Genomic DNA, 24,110 nt, shown 5'->3' on the forward strand with positions numbered 1-24,110 from the left:
AAGTGGGTTAACATTTATATGAAATTCAAAGGTTCTAGAAAGCAAAGAATGTTCACTAAGACAACAAAGCTGAAAGACTCACACTACCTTATTTCAACATTTACTGTAAAAGTTCAGTATTCCAAACACTTTGGTATTGTTTTAGGATTGAAAAATAAAACAGAATGAAAAGTCGATTAGATTAAATTCATTTTCAACAACAGTGCCAAAGCAATTTCATGTAGAAAAGGCTGTATTTTAAAGAAATGTTTCTGGAACAATTTGATGAATGTAGTAAAATGAATCTTGATCTCCACATATCATACATAATAATTAAGTCAGGTTTGAATTAATTGGCATACACATAAAACTAAAAACTACAAAGCTTGTAGAAGAAAACACAGGAGACTATCTTTGTAAGCTTAGAGTAGGCAGTGATTTCTTAAATAAGACCCCAAAACCAAAAAAGAATAAAAAGTTAAAACAATAAACTGGAATAAAACTATCCCTGCTCATGAAAACATGCAATAAAGAAAATAAAAAGGCAAGACATAGACTTACGTAATTAGTTATTAGGCAATTAAAACTCAAACCACAATGAGAACAATTTCACACCCACTACAGCGGCTAAAATTAAAGGGCAACACATACTAGTAGATGATGAATATGGAGCAACTACAACTCTCACATATTGGTGATAGATTGTTTTGTGTTTTGTGTATACTCTTTGGTATTGCATAAAATATACACAATATTGTAATTATTTTGCCCTTATATATAAACAGAGGTATTGTTTCACTCTCTGTTTTCAAGATCTATTTCTTTACCTTTAGTTTTCAAAGTTTTCTCATGTTGTGTCTTGGTGTGGATTTCTTTAGGTTTACTTATTTATTTCTGTGTGGTTCACTTAGCTTCTTGTGTCAGTAAGTTTATGTTTTTTGTCAAATTTGAGTTTTGAGCCATTATTTCTTCAAGTTCTTTTTTAGTCTTACCTTCTTTCTCCTTGCCTTCTGGGAGGTGATGACATACATATTAGATTATAAGATAAAAATATATTGTCTGTTATAGTAGCACAGGTCTATGAGGGCTTTTTCATTTTCCTTCCAGTTTATGTTTTGTTTTGTAGACTGGATAATTTTCATTGTTCTATTTTCAAATTCACTGATTTTTCTTTATGTTCACTGATTTTTCTCTATGTTCTATTTTCAAGTTCACTGATTTTTCTCTATGTTTTCGCTATTGAGTCTATCCATTCAGGTTTTGGCTTCCATATTGTGTTTCAGTTCTTAAATTCCCAATTAATTTTTCCCTGCAGGAAGAAGGAGTGGGACCTTGATAATGAGAGGAAAGGGTGGATGTTAGGCACTGGAAGGAAGAATAGTTCTAGCTCCCTAGTTGTCTTTATCTGACATCATCCTAGCAAAAAGGGTAAGGTGCTTTGTTAATCCTGCCAAGGGTGAAAGTCTAGATTGTCTATTAAACCTTGTACTTAGGGGTGGGGGCAACAGGTTTTGTGTGTGTGGCTGGTGTTAGGGTGAAATAAAGCAGTTAATGTCTGAAAGTGTATGTCTTGCTATGCTGTACTGTTCTTGCTCTCCTAACTAGAGACAATAGACTTCTTTTTATTATTCTTATTTTTGTTATTGTTGTTTGTTTGTTTTTCTGCTCCCATTGGATTCAAAGTTGCTGGCTACTTCATCTCCAAGTCTTGGATATCTGAAGCAAAAAAACAAAAACAAAAACAAAAACAAAACAAAAACCTAGGGAACTCATCAACTTGTTTCTCAGGTCTCCAGGTTCCTGGATGGTCTGCCATTTTCTCTCTACTTTTTTCCAAGTCTGCTTATTTTTTTTTTTACTACAATCACCAGGGTTTTTCACTGTACTTAGGAAGGAAAAATTGGTAAATGTATGTCTGCCAGTCTTCCTAGAAGTGAAGTCTCAATTCCCCATTTTTGAAGTAAGGATTCACAGAGATATCTCACACTTCTTGAGAGCCTACAAGCACATTAAATTTTAAATTTTTATCAGATGCTTTTTGTTTGTTTGTTTTTTAAAGTCCTTTCAGGGTACCCTTACTACCATCATGATAAAATGCCAAAATATATTTTGGCATATTTTCAGAGGTGCAGAAAATTGAACTTTTCCAGCAGTTAAATCTAGAGAGTGACTTATCTTCATGTCTTATTTTGATATTTGTTTTTTTAAAAAACATGTGCCTATATTACCTTTTGAGAATTATAAATCAGTGATTCAGAAATATCATCAGCCAAGGAAATTCAAAACCATTCAACCATCACCACTGTGAAACTAGACTCAAGGCTACTTTAAAAAGTAAAACTAAATGAAATATATGGACACTGGTACATGGTTGGTAATTAGTTTCATAATTATATTTATGCTATTAGGATTATCATGTCACAATGGTAAGGATTACACATCCAATGGACCATAACAAATTCAAAATATGTTTTATCTAATTAGTTAATAAAATGTGACTAAGACTTTTGGATAGATTAAAGGTGGTTTTTAAAAATTAGTTTGTGTTTTAAATTATCCTTCAAAAATTGAGATTCACATACAGTAATTGAGATTTGGCTTTATGAGGTTTCAGTTATCTGAGGTTAATTGTGGTTCAGTAATATTAAATAAAAATGTTCAGAAATAAACAATTCATAACTTTTTCATTGTATACTCTTCTGAGTAGTGTGACAAAATCTCATGCCCTCTCACTTTATCCCACTTGGGATGTGAATTATCCCATAGTCCAGCGTATTTACACTGTATATGCCATGTGCATCCCACCACACCACACCCAATTAGTCACTTAGTAGTCTTCTTGGTTGTCAGATTGACTGTTGTGGTATTGCAGGGCTTGTGTTCAAGCTAATCCTTATTTCAGTTAATAATGGTCCCAAAGCCCAAAAGTAGTGATGCTGGTCTTTCAGATATGCTAAAGAGAAGCCATAAATTGCTTCCTTTAAATGAAAAGGTAAAATGTATTATCTTAATAAAAAAGAAATCATGTGCTGAGGTTGGTTTCTATAATAAGAATGAATATTCTTTCCATGAAAATGTAAGACAAAAATATTCATGCATAGTACATTTAGGGTTTGATGGTATCTGCAGTTTCAGACATCCACTGGGGATCTTGGAATTTATCCCCAGTGAATAAAGGGGGACTACTGTACTCTGTTGTATTTATTCTTTTCATATGTCTCTTTCTTTTACTAACAAAGCTAAAATCAGCTAATTATATCGTGCCTCAAGTCCATGCCTTTCTTGTTCAATGCCAGAAATGGAGGTGCTAGTTTCATGCCATTTTTATTACACTCATTCCTAATTTGTTTCATCCTTTCCAAAGTTGTACATTCACTTTACTATTCACTGTGTCCTTCCCCTTCATCACATAGTCTATTCCATTCATCACGCTCTTAGAATTCACTAAAAACACAATCTTACAAACAACCACAACTTCATTGTCCCTTAATCTTTCTGCTACATGATCTGGCCAAGTTCAACCCTCAATCAATCAACTGTCCATTGCCTCTACTTCTTCATTCAGGTTGCTGAATGCTTTTGGGAAAAATCCCTCGGTGGTATGGATTTGTGTCAGAACACATTCATTGTCTGCATCCTCAGCTGGAGATTGTAAGCTGTTTGAAACATGTATTATATTTATTTGTACTCAGTTTCTAACCCAATAAGTTGTAAATTCTAGGCACTCAAGAAATGCCACCTGATGGATTTGTTTTGCTAAATCCTATTTATCCAAGCAATACTACTATTGTACGTTTGACATGTTTCACATTTCTTGATTGTGAATTTATTTTGAAAACATTTTAATTACTTCATCTAATATACTAGAGGAAATGTTCATGTAAATGACCTTTAAATACTACCAAAAATTGGTTTTAATTGTCCTCACTTTACTTATCATTTTAACTTCTCTTGCTGCTTCTGTCACTCAAGGAATTCACAAAGCGATTCCAGACTTACTGGCATTTTGGTCCCCTGACTTGCAGCACATTATACCTCTAATTAAGTCTCTGTGTTATTTTAGTATTTTGCTTGTTTGGCTCAGTATCTCTCTTCCTTTCAGGTTAAATGTTGTAAACAGAAAGTGAGTATAATGGCTGCCCAATCAAATTATAGAAGGAATGCTGAAAAGGTCAAAACAGCAAAACACACTATGGTAATTTATGTAATGTAGACCGTATTAAAATTTTGGCCTTCATTTGACTCAAGAAAAAAAAAGCATAATGGCACAATAGAAATGGAACAGTCTATTCAGAGTGAAATCTTATCTTCTAACTGGCAGAAAATTTTCACCTTTGTTTGTTTTTCTACTTGGGGAACATCTCTACCCTGGTTCAAAGGAAAAGTCATTCCTGTGCCCACTGGCAACCTCCTTTTTCTCCTCCCTTTTTCATTTGTCATTAATATGGGGAAGAAGCACATTAAATCTTTCTGCCTTTGTGAAACCCTCATAGACTTCATGTTCCTTCTTTTATATGCACTTCTCTCTTCTACAAGCATTGCTTATTAGGCTGACCAATGACTCCCTTACTTAGTTTCTAGGGGTGTAAGATGTACTGGCTTTGGCATGAGCCATGTAAACAAAAGCTAGTTGTTATAAATAAAAGCAGAGCGGGAAGGAGTATCACCATTGCCTACTAAATTAACATGAATTTGGAATGAAGTGAGGAGGAACATCTTGGTTATTTCTATCAGGTAGTAATTGTAAGTGTATTGTAAAGCAGGCATGGGAACATAAACTGAAATTATTAAAGCAACATATTTTTTTCATTCTCATTATGCATTTGATACTGTGGTCACACAGATGAGAGTAGAGGACGGTTTCCTTATTTAGAAATATTGTTTATATTGATGTGTCTTTAAATCGTGTGAAAAGTATCCATAGGGACGTAGGTTATCTTAATATTTGTCTAACTGTGGTTAGCTAAATTATAAAAAGATACATTTATACATGTGTCAACTAAACAAAACACCTTATCATTGTTGATTATTGGGTTCCTTAAGAAGCTGACTCTGAGATGAAGTTTGGTGTGCAAGATGTTTTAAGGAGAATCCTTGGGATCAATAACTGTGGAAGCAAGGAAGGAAACATTGGGCAGAGAGAGACGTCACACTCCAACCTAGCCATGGATGAGCCAATTAATGACAAATGACAAGGGGATGACAAAAAGGGGGTTGCCAGTGGACACAGGAATAACTTTTCCTTTGAACCAGGGAGACATGTTCCCAAAGCAGGGTGGCTCTAGAAGTTGAATGGGATTTCAGAGTTGTCCTCGATTGTGGTGAGCAAGCCAAACCTCTGTATCTCCACTTGGATTTGTCATTGTGATTAGGCTGCTCTGGGATGGGACTTGTCCTTAGGCCAGGAGACTCTATGAAATTGAAGCCATACTTAAAAGGACTAACAGCTGAAATATGTCTACTCACAGTGCTCCAAGAAGCTGACTCAATGAGTTATTCATTAAAGAGGAGTCTGTCTGGAATGTTCTCCAGCTAAGTGTGGCCAAGTGACTAATTTCTCTGTAATAAAATATGGGCAGTTGAAGTAATCTGTGCAACATTTGAGCCTCTTGCTCAAAAGGAAGTAGCCTGACCTCACTGTGATTGTTTCTGTTTCCACAGGCTGAACAATGCATTGAAAATGACCCATTTAGGGACATACAGATGAAATCAATACCCAGGGAAGGAAAGAGCAACAAAATAGAAGGAACTTGAGTTCCTTCATAGACAGGACTTCACAGAGGCATGATGTCTTCAAGTCTGGACCACACCCAAACTGCATATGTGAGAGAAATAACTCATATTTAAACTACTATATTTTGTGGTCTATTTGTAACCAACTTAGTCTTTAATTAATACAGAAAAGAATACCTGGATGTGAGCTGCTATAAACAAAAACCCAATTTAAGTGGCACTGGCATTGCTATAAGATGAAAAAAGATGGTATGAGAGTTCTAACTGGAAAGATGATGACTCATGTTGGACCTGGCAAAACAGTTGTAAAGCTATCACCCGTGAAAACTTCAATGGCAGACCATATGCTTACCAAGTCTGTAGTTTTACTAGAATGTTAGAGAAATTCAGACTAACGATGTGTTTTGGCGGCTCTTTGCTGTTTTAGCAAAATTACTAGAAAAGAGAGCTGAGATTAGGCAAGAACTGATAATTTTTGCAGCCCTATAGGGAAGAAAATATAGCATTGCTAAGAAAGGCACTCTCTGTCTCCAATATGCAATTACATTGATGGAGCAAGCAATAATCTAGGCTCAAAAAGCATTAAAATACCAACGACTTTTTTATCCTAAATAGCAGAAGATGAGATTGTCACTTGCAGCCTATCTTTAGGGCCTCCAAATTAAACTTTTTAGACAGAACAGGGAGCCAGTCTCTGGTAAAATTGTGATGGAGGATGTTACTTTCCAACCTAACTGTATTGTTTCAGGGTATTTTCAATTTAGCTGCCTAACATTGGAGAATGGATGTGTTTGCCCAGAATAAGTAAATAAAAGAGAAGAACTGGTAGGTTCGAGGTGTATGTCTAGAAGAAATCTTTGAGTATTGTTATTTTAACAGAGGACTGACTGGAAGAAAATAAGGTGAAAACCTCTTGTTTTGTTGAGATAATTTTATTTCTAAGGAAACCAAACCAAGTATCTAGCCCACCAATGCCAGTTATTTGCCTAGATAGAATGATATAGTTTTCAATGACATATTGAGTGAGAAGTGGTAATATAAAATGTGTTTTAGTTTATAGGTTACCAAATTTCAAAGATTATATTTAGGCTTGGATGGAGAGGCTGGTGGAAGGAGTCTACATGTGAGAATAAGGAAAGACACATGTGTTTGGTTTCATTTCCTCCCAGTTGCTCCAAACCCATTCTTTTATTACAGTAGATTTGTGCTGGGCATATGACTGCTGAGACATCTTCCAATCTTCCTTGCAGTAAGTTATGACTGATTTTTTTTTTCAATGGAATGTTAAAATGAACGATCATCCAACTCATTCATTAAATGAAATTTTTTAATTGCCTTTTCTCTCCTCACAGGATACAATGTGGAAAAGTGTTGACTTATTTTCAGCAATGCAGATGAGAATGATGTTTTGGTAATGGCAAAGCAAAAACTATAAAATGAACTTGGAACCCTACTTATTTCCTGGAGTAGGGTCATCTGACCTGCCACTCATTTCTAGACTGTCATGAGAAAGAAAAAATATATTCAGTTTATTTAAACCACTATATTTTGGATTTTACAATTTATTTATTTTTAAAATCGAAGCCTTTACTGCAACTCATATATACCAGCAGTTTAACTTTTGTACCAGTTTTATTGTTTTTTTCTATAATAAGGAACCATGAACAGGCATAGTTTGTCATGATTAACTACATAAATAACTACAGATTACTGCTTCACAAAGTATTAATTTTGCCAAAAGTTGTTTTCTCTGATGGTGACAAAAGTATTTTGAAATAATGGACATAATTTTCAATAAAGTACAGTAGACAGTTGGTATATACAAATATTATCACAAAAAAGAGTATCAGTTGCATAGACGTCTTGAAATTCAAAAAGACTTTTCTTCAATTGCTAAATTCTGTTCTTCAGAATTTTAGAATTCTTTCAGAATTCTGTTCTTCCGATTTTAGATTTTCCAAACGTACAAACTGATAGTCAATTCCTCGATCTTGATCTCACATATTGGATACATCTGCAAGTCCCTAAGCATTAACACTAAAATTATGATCATACGACTATTCTACCCTTTTTTTTTTTTTGAAGTGAACAACAAAAACTCCTAAATGAGACAGTAAACATTAAGAAATTCAAATATCTTTATTGAAATTTAAGAATTCAACTCCATTAAAGGAGTTGGTTAGATGTGTCCTTTGTTCTGGTTTAAGTTCTTAGGGTCACCGACAGTTTATCTATTGTCTGGGTCACAATGGCAGGTGACATTGACAAATTGACATTTTTTATTTTTGCACCAAAGCATACTTTAAACATTTTTTTGAAAAGCAACTAATGAGTGAGTAAATATATTACTCATTAGAATCCAGTAATTAAACTTCCATATTACCATATATTTCTCTGCACTCTATAATTTACTGAGAGCCCAGAGAAACCATTCATGTTATTTGGGTAGTCTCCCACTCCTCATTTTAGGACCACTTTTCTCCAAGGGCTGCCTGTACCTATACGTTATACTAATCAAAATTTAGAAACTAGTTTGCAATCATCCAGCAGGTTGATGAATTGCGGTGTGAGACTGGGGCAACTATTAATATAATTCAAATGATGTTCAGTTTCATAAACTGGTAGGAATAATGGCACTTTCAAGCTTTTCCTTATTCAAGCTGTGTATTAAACATTAAAAAATGAATAACAACAGGGGTTGTCATTGTTGCTTACATTGTACTAAACTCTTAAGATACTAAGGAACATTGAATTTAGTTTGTGGGGAGAAGGTTTTATTTATTTTTATTTACAGAATTTTGAAATTTAGTTAAAAAAATAAGCTAATTACTTTTGGAAAAATTTAAATCTTTAACTCTGTCAAATGCATGCTGATTTGATCCAAACCAATTCAGGATGATATCCATCAGTATTATCTTTTTATAGTTGCTTTATTAAAAGTGATTATTATTAATAACATGAATAGAAGTCAATTATCATAGAAGAAATGGAAATATGTAGACTGCAATTGTGTGCATATGATTATCTGTTGGCCTTCTTTCTCCTGTTATAAGCAAGAAAAAAAATCATAAATCATAAGCAAGAAAAATAATTAGAATTTAACTTATTCTTCACACGAAAAACATCCACAATCACTAATAAAGTATTCATACATAGCTTATCCTACACCTTTAGTTATTTCAACTTGCTTTATCTATTAATAAAAATATTAGAATCATTTTCCATAATTATGCCAAATTGTCAGTTCAAATAGTGTCCCCAAATCAAGTTTCATTACCAAATGACTTTTTAGCAATTCCAATTTACTATAGTTTATACTGAAAATGTTTATTTTTTTCAAAACTCGCAGGCACACACCTGATTTTCTCACCCTCCCAGAATTATGGAATGATACAGAGATGGCTAATTTACCAAGACGTCCACCTAAGCAATTTGGAAGTAATAAAATTTCTACATTTTTTTCCATTTTTATTTTATTGGTATTTGAGTCATGCAGATACATAGGTTATATTAAACTGACACATATTTGAGTGTCTCTACTTATTTCATTATTATTTGACTTTTCATCTCTTGCTCTTCTTCATTAACCAGTTCAATCTCCTACGTTCTTTTTATACATTGTCGGAATAACTTTTTAATTAACTACATTTAATCTGCCATTAAAGCCAACCGCTTGTACAGTAAGGACATATTTATTATTTCCCTATGGATCTGTGCTCAAGCAAGTAGCTCAATTTTTTTTTTTTTTTTATGGGAGGCAGATTTCTGTTGCATACAGGCCTTTATGTGAAGAAAGCAAGATTGTATTAGAATGTCTTTGTCACTTACTTCCCTTATTGCATGCCAAACAGAACTTTAGGAATTTTTGAATTGTGGTATCATTTGGCATATCAAAGTAATAAGCCTAGGTTTCTAATAGCATACATCCTGTGATGTACTTCTGCTATGTAAGTCCCTCTACGCAGAGTTACCTTAAAGTGGCTCATTATTTAGAGTCTGTGTAAGAAAAGTATTTCCAGTGGACAAGGAAAAAAGTCCCCTTTAGAGCAAAAATTGTCTAATGCCTCCCAGGTGTGTAAGAAAGGTGAAAAACTACAGCTCATCTGATGTGCTGTTCATGACTTAGTGGGCTTATTAGTTCCCTGAACGAAGACTCATCTGCCCTGTATTTCCGTGGTTTAATTTAATGGACAGATTCTCCAATAAAGGTAGATGGAAATAAATGCATTAGACAGCTCAGGCAAGGAGCAACAGGAAAAGGATTTAACCATCAGGGTTTTTATACTTTGAAATGATATGTTGTTTCAAACAATCTCTATTTCTCTAGTTTAAGTTTATTATTCTTTTGTCTGATTCTTACTGCCATCTGGCTCCTGCGCAAGTGCAAATCGTAAGCAAGAAAAAGCAGAGCTAATTTTCTGTGTCAGCTTAATAAACAAAAGCTGTGAGATATGGCTAGTTATCATTAAAGCTATCTATCATGAAATATTGATCAAAATAGGCTACTTTTTTAATGCCCAGATTTGAAATGGCAATTAGGATTATTTGAAAAAAGGGTGAGTGTTAATCTGTAGTGTGGGAGACTATATTGATTGTGGAGAATGACTTGGTAGAGCAACAGATATTTTCTACACATTTCTAATGAATCAATCTGTTGAATGCTTTCACAGTATAGATTTTATTAACTGAAAACATATTAATTAATAGATTACCTGAACTTTCACTTGCATATAAATAGCTTTATCTTAGAGTCCTTAAATGGTATAAAATATAAGTTACAGTTTGGGTAGAAATCATAAACCTAATAGAGAAAATATTATCTAAGTGAGAGGAAGGCAGGCATCCTCCTCATTCCCAGTTCATTGTTGGCTTTTTATTTTTTCATCAACATTTACTTTAGTTCCAGGGTACATGTGCACGATGTGCAGGTTTGTTACATAGGTAAATGTGTGCCATAGTGGTTTACTGCACAGATCAACTCATCACCTAGGTATTAAGCCCAGCATCCATTAACTATTCTTCCTGATGCTCTCCCTCCCTCCAGCTTTCTGAGAGGCCCCAGTGTGTGTTGTTCTCCTGCCAATGTGTCCATGGCTTATATGTCAGAGGTAGGTTTAAATTGCTCATTTTTCATTGTTCCTTCTTCAGAGGAACAGAAATATTTTCTTCTACAGTAAATAAAATGATTTACTGACATGAATCTTAAAATTGTTAAGAACTATTAAAATTATAAAAATATTTTTTAAATGACTGTTCAAAAGACGTTAACCTCTTATAGTGTTATAATAATTTTATTTTGCTTCATAGCATTAAAATTATTAGGTACTTTTAGAAAGTACACAAGATTATTTTATCAAATAGAGTTACTGTAACTTGTCATAAGGATGTATGTCCACATATATTGTCCACATGCATAAATATTTCCCATCAGAGTCAGTCACATCTTCTTCCAGAGGGAACAATTTACCCTTTCTAGTGTATAATTATGTGAAGCCAGTTATCAACTAACATGATAGCCAGATGTATTTACATAAGAAATAGAAAATTGCCTCAGTGAGACTTCTGGTTTTTTATAATTTCTTGGGTATTAATTCCATATTTGTAAGAGCTGAATAACTTTACTTTGTCTTGATAATTTTCTGTTTTAAAAACACAACAGTCAACATTGTACTTACTTTAATCACTTAAGAAATGAAAATACTGTGGTAGTCATTGTCTAAGTTAGTCCCCAGTGACCATTCCTTCTGGAATTTGTGCTCTTCTGTAATCCCCTCTGGAGTGTGGGTGGGACTTCTTAAACTTTCTTCTGAGGAATAGAGTATGTCAAACGCAATGGGATGTCACTTTCAAGTTTAGGTTATAAAAAGACTATGGCTTTTCTCTTGGGCACTCCATCTTGCTCTCTGTTAGATCATTAACCGTGGGAGAAGCCAGCTGCCATGTCATGAGGAAGCTCTATGGTGAGGATCCAAGACCTGCCAACAACCACATGAGCCTACACATGAGGCTGCAGCTCTGCCAACAGTTTGATTTCATCCCGTTGGGACCGCAAGCCAGAAGACCACGTTAGACTATGATTAGAATACTGACCCACAGGAACTGTGGAATAAAATGTTTTTTAAGCTGTTAAATTGAGAGTAATTTGTTATGTGATAATAGATAACTAACACAGATGTTTTAGTAAGTTTTGGATTTTTATTTTAGTTTTCTATAGAGATAGAGCTCCTTTTTTTCACAGTTTATTTGTCTGAAAACAGGATGCTTTTCACGTATATGACACTATGTGCCTGAATCATGATATTTACAAAGCTAAATTCTCAAGTTAAATTCTCAGATAAAATTAATTACATTGATATGAATCCTTCTGGATCTATGAAACTGAAATAATATAATTAGCGAAAGCATAGGCATATACTAACATAAATCATTTAGAGAACTGATTGCTGTGAGACAACTGAGAATACTATTTTTGTGAAGCAAGTAGGGAGAAAGTGGAAAACTATGCTAATGCTATGGTATTTATTTCAGAATAACACACATAAATTCTAAAATAAGTTCTTTATGTGCTTTTATACACCATGTAGTGATTTCACTTATTCAATGTTTTCTCCCGTTTAGGAATATTTATACTTCTTGTTCTCTATTTTTCTAGATCTGTATATTAATACCAACACTTACTTGAATAAATTAATAGTACTTGATATATAATTCTTAAAATAATATCTTAAAAATCATTTGAGAAAACATTTAATGAATAATCATTAATTTTATTTGAAAATATACAACAATAAAAATGAGAAATAAAAAATATAGTAGCTTACTTTGCTAGATTTTAGAGTATATAAATATTGCATGTAGTTACGCTTGAAGAGGCTGTCATATATCTATTAATGCTAGATAGGACAATTTTTTATTTGTAAGACAGAACTGGAAACTTTCTGCAAAATGGTTACTGAAATAACATTCTAACAGAGTAAGTGCATAGAGTTTAATAATAAAGTATGACCTTTGTGACCTTAATGGACAAGGCTGAACATTAGTATTAAGTTCCAAGCCATTTGAATGCGTAAAGCATGGCGTTCATATCTAATTTTGAATGAATTTTGGACTGCCCACAAATGCCTTACACCACTTCCTGAGCCATTTCATCAACAGCTTGCTAGACTGCATCCAATTCACCATCTGGAAGTGTCACTTGCTACAAAATAAACCTGCTCCCTGGATGACAGCAGGATACCTAAGCATCTGCTGTTTAATAAGCTGCGGCAGAACATCCACCAGCAGCACAGAAAGGGGCAATATTTCAAGGAAATGATGGAATCATTTAATATTAGCCCTTGAATGCACCTTAGGGATTCATCCAATTCATCATTTTCAAGGTGTATTCCATGGTATACTAGTAACTGCCATATGACAATAGGGACTCCATGTTTAAAAAATAAAAAAGCTCCTCCCACTCTCAATTAAGTTTAGGTAATGCTATATTGACAAAGACAAGTCAGAATTGATATTAAATGATAATACCATAAACTGCATGATCTTAATTAGGATACAAGACATGTAAATATATATACATATATAAAACTCCAGAAATAAGACATAGCATAAAAACTAACCAAAAAATGAAGACACAATTAGGGGCTGGGGGAAAAGCAACAGAGGTTTGGAATCTGCCTTCACAGAGGAGTGTGGTACGATGGAAAGAACATTTCATTTTGGGCGGTCGGTTCTCTATTTCATCTTTGATAATTCTGCTTTTTCTTTTCATTGTGAAAGATAATTGCTACTTCTTTCTACTTTCCTAATGCCTTTCTCTTAATTTACTTCTCACGTAAAAGATCAAGTTTGGACACATTTTGAAGAAATCCTAGACCTAAGTCCCATAGTCTGGGGAAAATTCTAATCTGGCTGATATTTATAAACTTCCAACCACAGATTTTATTCTCTAAGTCACAGTCATATCTGTAATTCACAATCACAGATATGATTTTCAAATTTATACTAGTTTATATTCTTTTGTTATTGCCTTTTCTTAAATTATGGAGTATTTTAAGCATATATAAACATAAAGAAAGAAATACTATAAATGTTTATGTGCCTACCACATAGTGTAATATATCCTAACATTATCCCATATTTCAGATTTGTTTTTGAGAAATAAAACATTAAAAATATAATGAAAGCTCTGTTTGTATCTTTCTTCTATGCTATTTTTCCCTTCTTTTCCAAGAATTCAAAGCCAGAGTATGTGAACTTTTTTATGTTGAAATTAACACAAAATAATCACTGCTTTCCTGGCCTTTTTTTCCCAAATCTTTCCCCGACCTTCTGTGACTTCAGTTAAAACAAGTCCCTCTCTTTGACTCACGCAGAGCATTTAGATTACATCATCTTTCTTCATAAAATTCTGAGCCTAAAATTTCTTCTTTCCCCTCTATTTTTGGTGGTGTAATTTGCAGAACAACAATCATTAGTTATCAAGGAGGAATTTGGATACCAAGTTTCAGGTTAAACGTGTGTGCCTCATTATAGTACTATGTGTATCTTATTTCTAAAAAGCAGCAGCACTAAGCTTGTCAGAGAGAAAAAAAAAAGGCGTCAAATTTGTACTACTTGGAAAAATAAAGTGCCAACAGAGAGACAACAGGACATGTTTTAGGGAAGCAGAAGTTCCATAGAAAAATAGCCCATGGAGTCTGTGTATTTAAAGAATCAACTTTCAGCCATTACAGACCAAAAAAAAAAAAAAAAAAGAAACAAACAAAAAAAAAATTTCAGTTAGTGAACATGTGAGGATGGTTTCGGTATTACTTAGAGTTCTCGTTTTGATGGCTGCAGATAGAAACACTGCTAACTCCAGTTTACTTTAAAGTCAGCTATGTAATTGGTACTGGAGATAGTGAAACTTGCACAGAGATATTGTCCATCTCCTAGGAGATGAAACCTCCATGACTTTATAATAAGGGAGAAATGAAGAACATTGCAGTCTAATGAGGACAACAGTTAGGTGAAATTTTCACTAATGAGAAATTGAAAAAGAAGCAGAGATTCAGTTAAACATGGTGGGTTGAATGCACGCTTCTATCTACACATTCTCTGGAAACTTTGTCAATATAACAATGAAGAATTTTAAAAAGTTATAAACATGTGAGCATCAGGAAAGGAAAGTTGAGAAGACAGGATACATGTCAACAAGTTTGAAATGTGGGTGAAACTCAGCAGGGCTGAGAAAGTTGATAGTTAAGCTTTCAGGGAGATGGTTAAGAAATACTTTAGAAATTATGAAAAGTCTCAGGAATGGGAGTGTGTTATAAAGAGGTGTGCTCCTTTGGTTAGAAGCCAGAAGATTGTTTGAAAGTTTGTTACAAAAGGTTATCAAAGATTCTTTTGTCCCTCATGCGCGGCCAGGCAATGCTGGTGAGTATTCCATAAATTCCTCTCTGAAGAAGTTGAATTAGAGGACTCTGTAGAAATACACCTGAAGAGGGTACTGATGGAATAAAAACAGGAGTAAGTGAGATTTTTACATGCTTAACAGGTGATTCCTCGCCTCCTTCCTGAACTTGCTTGTAGATTGGGGCAGACATTTTCAGATTGGAACTATTGTTTTTGAGGAAGAAAAACCTGGAAACTTAAGAGAAAAGAGCTACACGTTCTCAACTAGTCTGATGGGTCCCAATAATAATCAACGGTTAATCAACTCAGTGCAGAGGATTACTTGTGCCTCATTCCTCAATAGGAGCTGAGAGGCAAGGAATGTGAGACATCTGTGGAGAATGGTTAATGTGAGAAAAAGAGACCAGCACAAATGAAACACCCAGAATGACAGTCACGCAGCTGACATATAGAGGAGACTATTTATATTGGAGCAGGAGAACTGAGAATTCCAGTAACACTTTCTCCAAAAAAAAAGAAAAAGAAAAAAAGAAACTAATAGAAATACTGATGTATTTGTATTAAAGGAGATACTCACTTCTATGGGTGAGTTTCAGCATAAATTAAAGTACACAAAAACACCTCTCATTAGTTATAAATAACTATGCTGTACTATAATTATGAGGGGGAAGGAAATTGTACAAGAAAGGAAATAGTATAACAATATATCGCATAACTCAGCTGCAGATCATAGTCAAAAATTAAAGGAAAATGTTAATAGAAATAATAAAGAGCATATTACCCAACATTTTCTTTTAGCTACATTGAAAGCATAGCATTGTTTGGGAAATGTCTGTTTTGGATTAATGTAGATAGGAGGGTTATGGTGGGTGTTTGAAGGTGAGGAAGATAATCCCCAAACATCCAAAGATATAATTTCACACGTAATATTTAAAAATAAATAAATTAGATATATAATATCTATAACTAAAATAATCAAGAAGAAATGTGTATAAAGTTACAGAAAAAAAAGATGACATGAAAATTGCTGCCTCTGGGGGATAGGCATGGCATATAAAGAAAGACGAGGCACACCTGATTTTTCATAACAAGTTTCCTACATCTCTGATTGCAAATTCATGGACATGTACTATTTTGGTAAAAATAAAAACAATTTTCAGAGAAAATAAAAACAATTTTCAGAGAGTAACAGAGAAAGAAAAGACAAAAACTGTACAGGATGATCTTTGGCAGGTGGCTTATATACCAACAAAAGGAAGAGGCTCCTATAGCTTCAAGGAGTGTGAAAACAAGGTGGTAAGGACTGGTAAATATTATAGATATTATTTGAGCTATTTAGAAAAATACAGATTTTTTATATTATGGAAAGGATGGAGAGAGAAGGATCTAGAGGAGGTGACAAGGTTCTTGTGGACAAGAAATATCAACCTGGACTATTGTACTGGACATTTAACATTCTCGCTGCATAGTAGAGAACTGCTGGAGTAACTATGCATATACATTGCTTCAGTTGACATGAAGGTATAGGATTGGAATATAGAGAGTGTTGATGCTTATGTCAGTTACACTATGTCTGGGGGACTCATTTTTTGTTGGTTGACAATGGGAAATTGGGGAAGCAGTAAGTGATAAGTATCCAGCTTCAAAGAAATAATTTTGCCAAGGTAAAACAGCATGGGACATGCAATAATCAAATAAAGGACAATGCAGCTCTTCAGTGATGAACGGAGACCAGCCAAGATGTTTGTTCTTAGTCATACTTGCCTAAATGTTCTAATAAATATTTATTTAAGAGTTCATGATAATTAACATAGAATCTATATAGAATATAGAATATATAGATAATATGATATAGAATTATATATATATAATATATATAGTTAATATAGTAACCTAATATAGATGACTGAAAGCAGTCTTGTTGAGTGGGCCTATGTATCTCCTCTCATTCCACAGTGTGGACTCTTTCTTTCACAACTAATTATCTGATGTCTTTGTAAAGTCCATAGTTTAAAAAGTGATCCTTTCCAGACACATAGATAACTGGATAGAGTGAATGCACTTGAAGAACAACATTTAGTTTCCTGATTACTTGAGTGGAAGAACCACTTTAGTATCTTTCTCAGAGTCATCCAGAATAGACATATTTTGGTCCATGTGTCATAATTTCTAACATAATGTCTTTATGGAATTGAAATATTTAAATTAGAAACTTAAAAATTCAGTATCCTGCAGGATTTGAGTGTAAGATTTGGAATCATATGACCATTTGATCGTTTATTAATTGAATAACTCTAGCACAATTTTTTTAATAAAACTAAAATAATCCTTGAAGATTGATAATAGGAGTAGTGATGGTCAAAACTCATATTCTTGACTCTTTTTTTATGAGGTCATCTTTCTCTTGATATGCTCTCACTAATTTTCATTATTATTATTATTGTTGTTATTATTATTATTATTATTTTGAGACAGAGTCTTGCTCTGTTGCCCAGGCTGGAGTGCAATGGGGTGATCTTGGTTCACTGTAACCTCTATCTACCAGGTTCAAGACATTCTCCTGCCTCAGTTTCCCAAGTAACTGGGGTTACAGGCAAGGGCCACCACACCTGGCTAATTTTTTTGTCTTTAGTGGAGACATTTCGCCATGTTGGCCAGGTGAATCTCAAAACTCTGACCTCAGGTGGTCCACCCGCTTCAGCCTCCCAAATGTTGGGATTACAGCCACCGCACCCAACCTCGCTAATTTTCATAGCAGCACCAGACTCAACCCAGTGACTTGTGGCCCCCTAATTACTTGTAACACAACTGAAACATAGCTAGGGCATTTAATCATGACTTTACTGTCATATTTTCTGGAAGTTAACACCTCATCGAGTTAGAAAACTTAAAATCAATTTTTTAAATAATTTACCCTGTTAAAAGCATATATTTTTTTGGCTCGGCATGGTGGCCCATTCCTGTAATCCCAGCACTTTGGGAGGCCAAGGCAGGCAGATCACTTGAGGTCAGGCGTTTGAGACCAGCCAGGCCAGCATGACAAAACCCTGTCTCTACCAAAAATACAAAAATGAGCTGTGCATGGGGGTGCACACCAGTAATCCCAGCTACTCAGGAGGCTGAGATGGGAGAATCTCTTGAATCCAGGAGGAGGAGGTTGCAGTGAGCTGAGATCATGCCACTGCACTCCAGCTTGGGTAACAGAGTGAGACTCCATCTCAAAAAACAAACAAACAAAAAACATATTTTTTTAATGAATCAAAAATCGATAATGCTATGTTTTCAATTCTCACCCACTTTATCTCTTAAATGTCACAATGAGAATTCGAGTCTATACCTAATTCAACTTCAAAGTACAAATATTTTTGTGAAATCACCTCAGGTAATTGACAATTACTGCATCATTGTGACACACTCTAATTGGTAATATTTTAAGCTTCAGTATATAAGCATCTTTAAGTCTTAGTATGTAAATTCTAACTAGATCAAAGACTCATAATTCTGTCTGCATTTTCCATTTGTCTAAATTTTTGGTTTGTTTTTATTGTAATTAAATTAAATATTATTGAAAGTTAACTAGCTCTTCCTGAAAATGTTTCTAAAGAAAATATTTTTCTTTTGAAAGCTGTTGGCATCTGTCTCCTATTCTTCATCACGTATGAATCCATTCACCATGAACTTCTAGCTTTGGAAAAGCTTATTCTACACTGAGAAATTTGGCGATTTCTACCACCTTTGATTACATTTCCTGGTATGTGACAGGCCACTTTCTGTGTTGGAAAATAAAAATCAATTTGTGCTGGATCATAGTGCTATTATTTTGAGGACATTTTAAAAAACATTCAGGGATCTCAATTTAAGTTAAAATTTAAATCTCTGCTGTGTTGTACTGGCAAATAAATAAGTTGACAAAAAGATAAACAGGTGAGACCTATGACTAGGTTTGCCCGTGGGTAGATAGTAAAATTGATGGTGAGCCTCAGCCTTTGAATCTAATTGTCATCTGGCACATTTCTCTTGACATTGATTATAATACATATACAAAGGCCAGAAATTGTAATTTAGAATATATATATTAAAAAAAAAGAAAATAACTTGAGTACCAGTGTGTGAAGGTAAGAAAAGAATATGAACATAAGCAGTCTTATGCAACTGGGTAATATAACTTCATTTTAATAAAAGAAACCTATACAGGAGTTGTTTAAATTGCTATGTTTTGAAGAACCTACTGATTTGAAGCTGCATGTGCATATCGAGCTATTTCTGTATAGCAAAGGAAATAAACTGTTTGTGTTACAGGTGTTGAGGAATGTTATAGCCATTAGTGTTGAGCAGCAGGGAGAGCTATAAAAGTCCAGGCTACTCTTTGGAACCACCATTGATTTGACTTCAAATTTAAGTTTACTTATCTTTGAGATCCACTATTTCTCTTCATTTCTTCAGGTTTATCTTCATAATATAGAGGCTTTCTTTATTTTCCCACCTGAAAGGATACCCAACCTGTCTAGAATCTTTTTTCTTTTCTTTTTCTTTTTCTTTTTTTTTTTTTTAAGACAGTCTCGCTCTGTTGCCAGGCTGGAGTGCAATGGCACGATCTTGGCTCACTGCAACCTCCGCCTCCCGGGTTCAAGCAACTCTCCTGCCTCAGCCTCCCAAGTAGCTGAGAAGATTACAGGCATATGCCACCATGCCCAGCTAATTTTTGTATTTTAGTAGAGATGGGGTTTCACCATGTTGGTCAGGCTGGTCTCGAACTCCTGACCTCAGGTGATCTGACCACCTCAGCCTCCCAAAGTGCTGGAATTACAGGCGTGAGCCACTGCGCCTGGCACTTGTCTAGAATCTTTAAAACTTGTACGTTATGATTCAAACATGAGCATATCATAAAATAATAATGGAAATCTGATATTCATGAACTAAATAACACAATTCACACTTGTATTTCATGTGTGAAATGGCCATGTCATCTCTACCCTTTCTGATTTTTTATGTTAATCATCTACAATTTGTTCCAAGAATAAAATAAAATAAAAATTGCAAAGAGTTTGATGTTTAAAATGGCTGCCATTATTATTTAAAATATCTATCAATCAACATATTTTAGATTTTAATAGTATAAATTATACATGTGAATAGTAGATTGGTGTGGTGGCAGAATAATGGCTCCCAGAGATGTCCAAGCATAATTACCAGAACTTGTGACAATGTTGCCTTACAGGAAAAAGCGTCTTTGCCAATATGGTTAAGGGCACGGCACAGACTTTGAGATGAGATATTATCCTGGAATATCCAGATGCACCCAATCAAATAATGTAAACGTAATAGATTCATTGCCTGATGTACTCCTCTGTGGGAGTCTTCAAATTGGTTGCTGGAATTCAGGGTCTTAACAACATCTTAAGTGATCCTTAAACAAATGCTTTGTGACTCTAATGTCAGAGATCGTGTCTATAGGATTAATGGGGATGAACATGTTCAGTATCTAGTGCTATGTGATTTTTAGCAACAAGGAAGTGGGCCAAAGTTCAGCCTGATTAATGCCTAATTATAGCTATATTTCTGTCCAGAACCCAGAGTAGATTTCTTGTCAACTCTGTGGGGACGTTTTCAATCACATGAGATTTTAAAAGCAGAGAACCTTTCCCGGTTAAAGGCAGAGAATTGAAAGACAGTGGCATGAGAAGAACTGATGCTCTCCGATGTTAATAAGTGAGTTCTCCCCTTAGTGGTTAATGGAGGGCTGGTTGTTTAAAAGAGCATGACACCCCTCTCCTTACTCTCCTTCTCCTTCTCTCAGCATGTGACACACTAGGTCCCCTTGCTTTCTATGAGCAAAAGCTTCCTGAGGGCCTCACCAGAAGCAGATGCTGGTGCTATGTTTCTTGACTAGCCCACACAACTGTGAGCCCAATAAACCTCCTTTCTTCATAAATTACTTAGCCTCAGGAATTCCTTTATGGCAATATAAAACATGTTGATGCATCATGGTACTAGAATTTAAGTGTAAGCCTAGAGTTAAAAGAATACCCAATAAATAGAAACAAAGTAGAGCAAATCAACAGAAAAAATATAGTTAAATATTACTGAACCTTCATAAAGGTGTTTGTGTTTGAAATTATTCCATTATTTTAAAGAAACGAGAAAGGCACATGATCACGAGAATGTTAAAAGACTCTAGTTCTATCTTTCAAAGTATATTAGTTTCCTGTGGCTGATGTAACAAATTACCAGAAACTTAATGACCTAAAACAACACACATTTTTTCACCTACAGTTCTGGGGGTCAGAAGTCTAAGTGTATTTCATTGAGCAGAAACCTAGGTTTTGGTGGGGTGACTATATTTTCAGAAACTGTACGAAAGAAAATGTTTCCTTGCCTTTTCCAAACTCTAAGGTTGCGTTCCGTCACTCATGCTCTCTCCTTCATTGTTCAGATCAGCAGCTCAACATCTTCAAATCTGTTTTGTTCTTACATCTTTTTCTCATTTCTCTCCTTTCTCTCTGGCTGTATTCCTCTTACAGAGATGCATGTGATTGTATTTAGGGACCATCCTAATAATCTAGGATAATCTCTCTATCTTGACATCCTCAATTTAACCATATCTACAAAGATGCTTTTTCAGATATGGTAACATTCGCAGATTTTGTGGATTATGACCTGACACAGGGATCATTAGCTTACTACAGTAAGTTTGAAATGAAATGTTTATTTCCTTTACACCTTGAATGTTTTCCTCTCTTTCTCTAAAATATCAGTCTCTCTTTTTCTCTCTGTCTCTCTTTCTATCTTTAATACACTTTGAAAATTATGACACAAGATATGAATTTAAGGTAACCTGATTATACAAAAATCTCTCTTACATGTTTTGTAAGAACTCTTTCCTTATGTGTCTTAATAGCAAAAGATCTGACCTCATTATATACACTCTTTCATTCTCATTTCCCCAGAAAACTCTTTCAAGGCAGAAACTGCTTAGAATATTTTTCTGCTTAGAATATTTGATAAGCTTGTATCAAAGCACACATCTGATTATAGATGATCAATATTTAAAAATTGACTTGAACAATTAAATTTAATTTGATGAGTTCTGGCCTCAAAACTTTATCAAATAAAGCTATTCCATGGCTTGACAAAAGTAATTCATTTTTCCTAGAACAGATTTATGAGAATGCTGTAAGGATTTTAACATTGTAGGTTCTTCTGTAAATCTACTTCTTCTCCACTAGAAAGGAAAACAGCTTATATTTTGAGAAAACACTTTTATAGTGGAAGAGAGGCCAAGTGTTCTTTTTTTTTTCTCTTTTCTTCAACTTTTATTTTAAGTTCAGGGGTACATGTGCAGGGTGTGCAGGCTTGTTACATAGGTAAATGTGTGCTGTGGTGGTTTGCTGCACAGATCAGCCTATCACCTAGGTATTCAGCCCAGCATCGATTAGCTATTATTCCTGATGCTCTCTCTCCCTCTGCTCTATTACCCCCAACAGCCCCAGTATGTGATGCTCCCCACCATGTGTCCTCATTGTTCAGCTCCGACTTAGAAGTGAGAATATGCAGTGTTTGGTTTTCTGTTCCTGCATTAGTTTGCTGAGAACGACAGCTTCCAGCTCCATCCATGTCCCTGCAAAGGGCATGACCTCATTTGTTTTTATGGCTGCATGATATTCCACTGTGTATAGGTACCACATTTTCTTTATCCAGTCTATCATTGATGGGCATTTGGCTTGATTCCATGTCTTTGCTATTATTAATAGTGCTGCAATGAACATATACATGTGTGTATATATATACACACACACATATATATATAAATAAATATATATTTATGTATGTATATGTATATTAGAGTAATTTATATTCCTTTGTGTATATACCCAGTAATGGGATTGCTGGGTCAAATAGTATTTCTGCCTCTAGATCTTTGAAAAATTGCCACACTGTCTTTCACAATGGTTGGACTAATTTACACTTCCACCAACAGTGGAAAAGTGTTCATTTTTCTCCATGACCTCACCAGCATGTAACCTCACCAGCATTTGTTGTCTTTTTACTTTTTAATAGTTGCCATTATGACTGGTGTGAGGTGGTATCTCATTGTGGTTTTGATTTGCATTTCCCTAATGATCAGAGATGTTGAGCTTTTCTTTCATATGTTTGTTGGCCGCCCGTATATCTTCTCTTAAGATGTGTCAGTTCATGTCCTTTGCCTACTTTTTAATGGGGTTATTTCTTGTTTCTTGTAAGTTTGTTTAAGTTCCTTATAGACTCTGGATATTAGACCTTGGCCCGATGGATATATTGCAAAATTTTTCTCCCATTTTGTACGTTGTCTGTTCACTCTGATGATAGTTTCTTTGGCTGTGCGAAACCTCCTTAGTTTAATTAGATCCTATTTGTTAATTTTTGCTTTTGTTGTAATTTATTTTGGTGTTATCATTCTGAAATCTTTGCGTGTGTCTATGTCCTGAATGGTGTTGGAGAGATGAGTTTTCTAGTAAAAAAATTGCTTTAATGGGTAGTGTCTGCAAACGTCAGTTTGTGTGAAGGATCATAGTCTACATCGAGAATCATCTATGCTACTTTAACTCACTTAGGGCTACCACAATGCACAACTCCTGGGGTATTATTCTCAATTACATTTATGTGTCTATGTAAATGGTGCACCTGGAGTCATGTGGCATATCCAGAGCTGCCATATCTAATGGGCTTGCAAAATTGACTCAACTGCTTTAAACTGGAATTTTTTTTTTTTTTTTTTTGGTAATTGAGTTTGATAGTGGAGATTACAAAGCAAACAGGGAAATCTGCATTAAGAGGAAGAGTTATGGAACAACCCGAGGTGACCTAATATCTCCATGTTACTGAAGGGGATGAATACATTCATAATCCTCCACAATTATTAAATATCAGTCCTAGAAGATCAGTCCTAGAAAAAGAAGACATAGGCAGGAATTTCACTACTTGTAGAAAACCTGTTCCAATATTGTTTTATGCTTTTCATTATT

General features: G+C 34.6%; 1 long non-coding RNA gene across 1 annotated transcript; it reads left to right on the forward strand.

The window, feature by feature from the left end:
- Nucleotides 1–5,641: 5,641 nt before the first annotated feature.
- Nucleotides 5,642–11,843, forward strand: LOC103214564 (uncharacterized). The gene is made up of 5 exons (XR_005243699.2): nucleotides 5,642–5,802; nucleotides 6,910–6,961; nucleotides 9,062–9,150; nucleotides 10,757–10,820; nucleotides 11,623–11,843. It is a non-coding gene; the product is annotated as an uncharacterized lncRNA (long non-coding RNA).
- Nucleotides 11,844–24,110: the final 12,267 nt, after the last annotated feature.

The sequence above is a fragment of the Chlorocebus sabaeus genome, chromosome 3, assembly GCF_047675955.1.
Source record: "Chlorocebus sabaeus isolate Y175 chromosome 3, mChlSab1.0.hap1, whole genome shotgun sequence".
Lineage (NCBI taxonomy): Eukaryota > Metazoa > Chordata > Mammalia > Primates > Cercopithecidae > Chlorocebus > Chlorocebus sabaeus.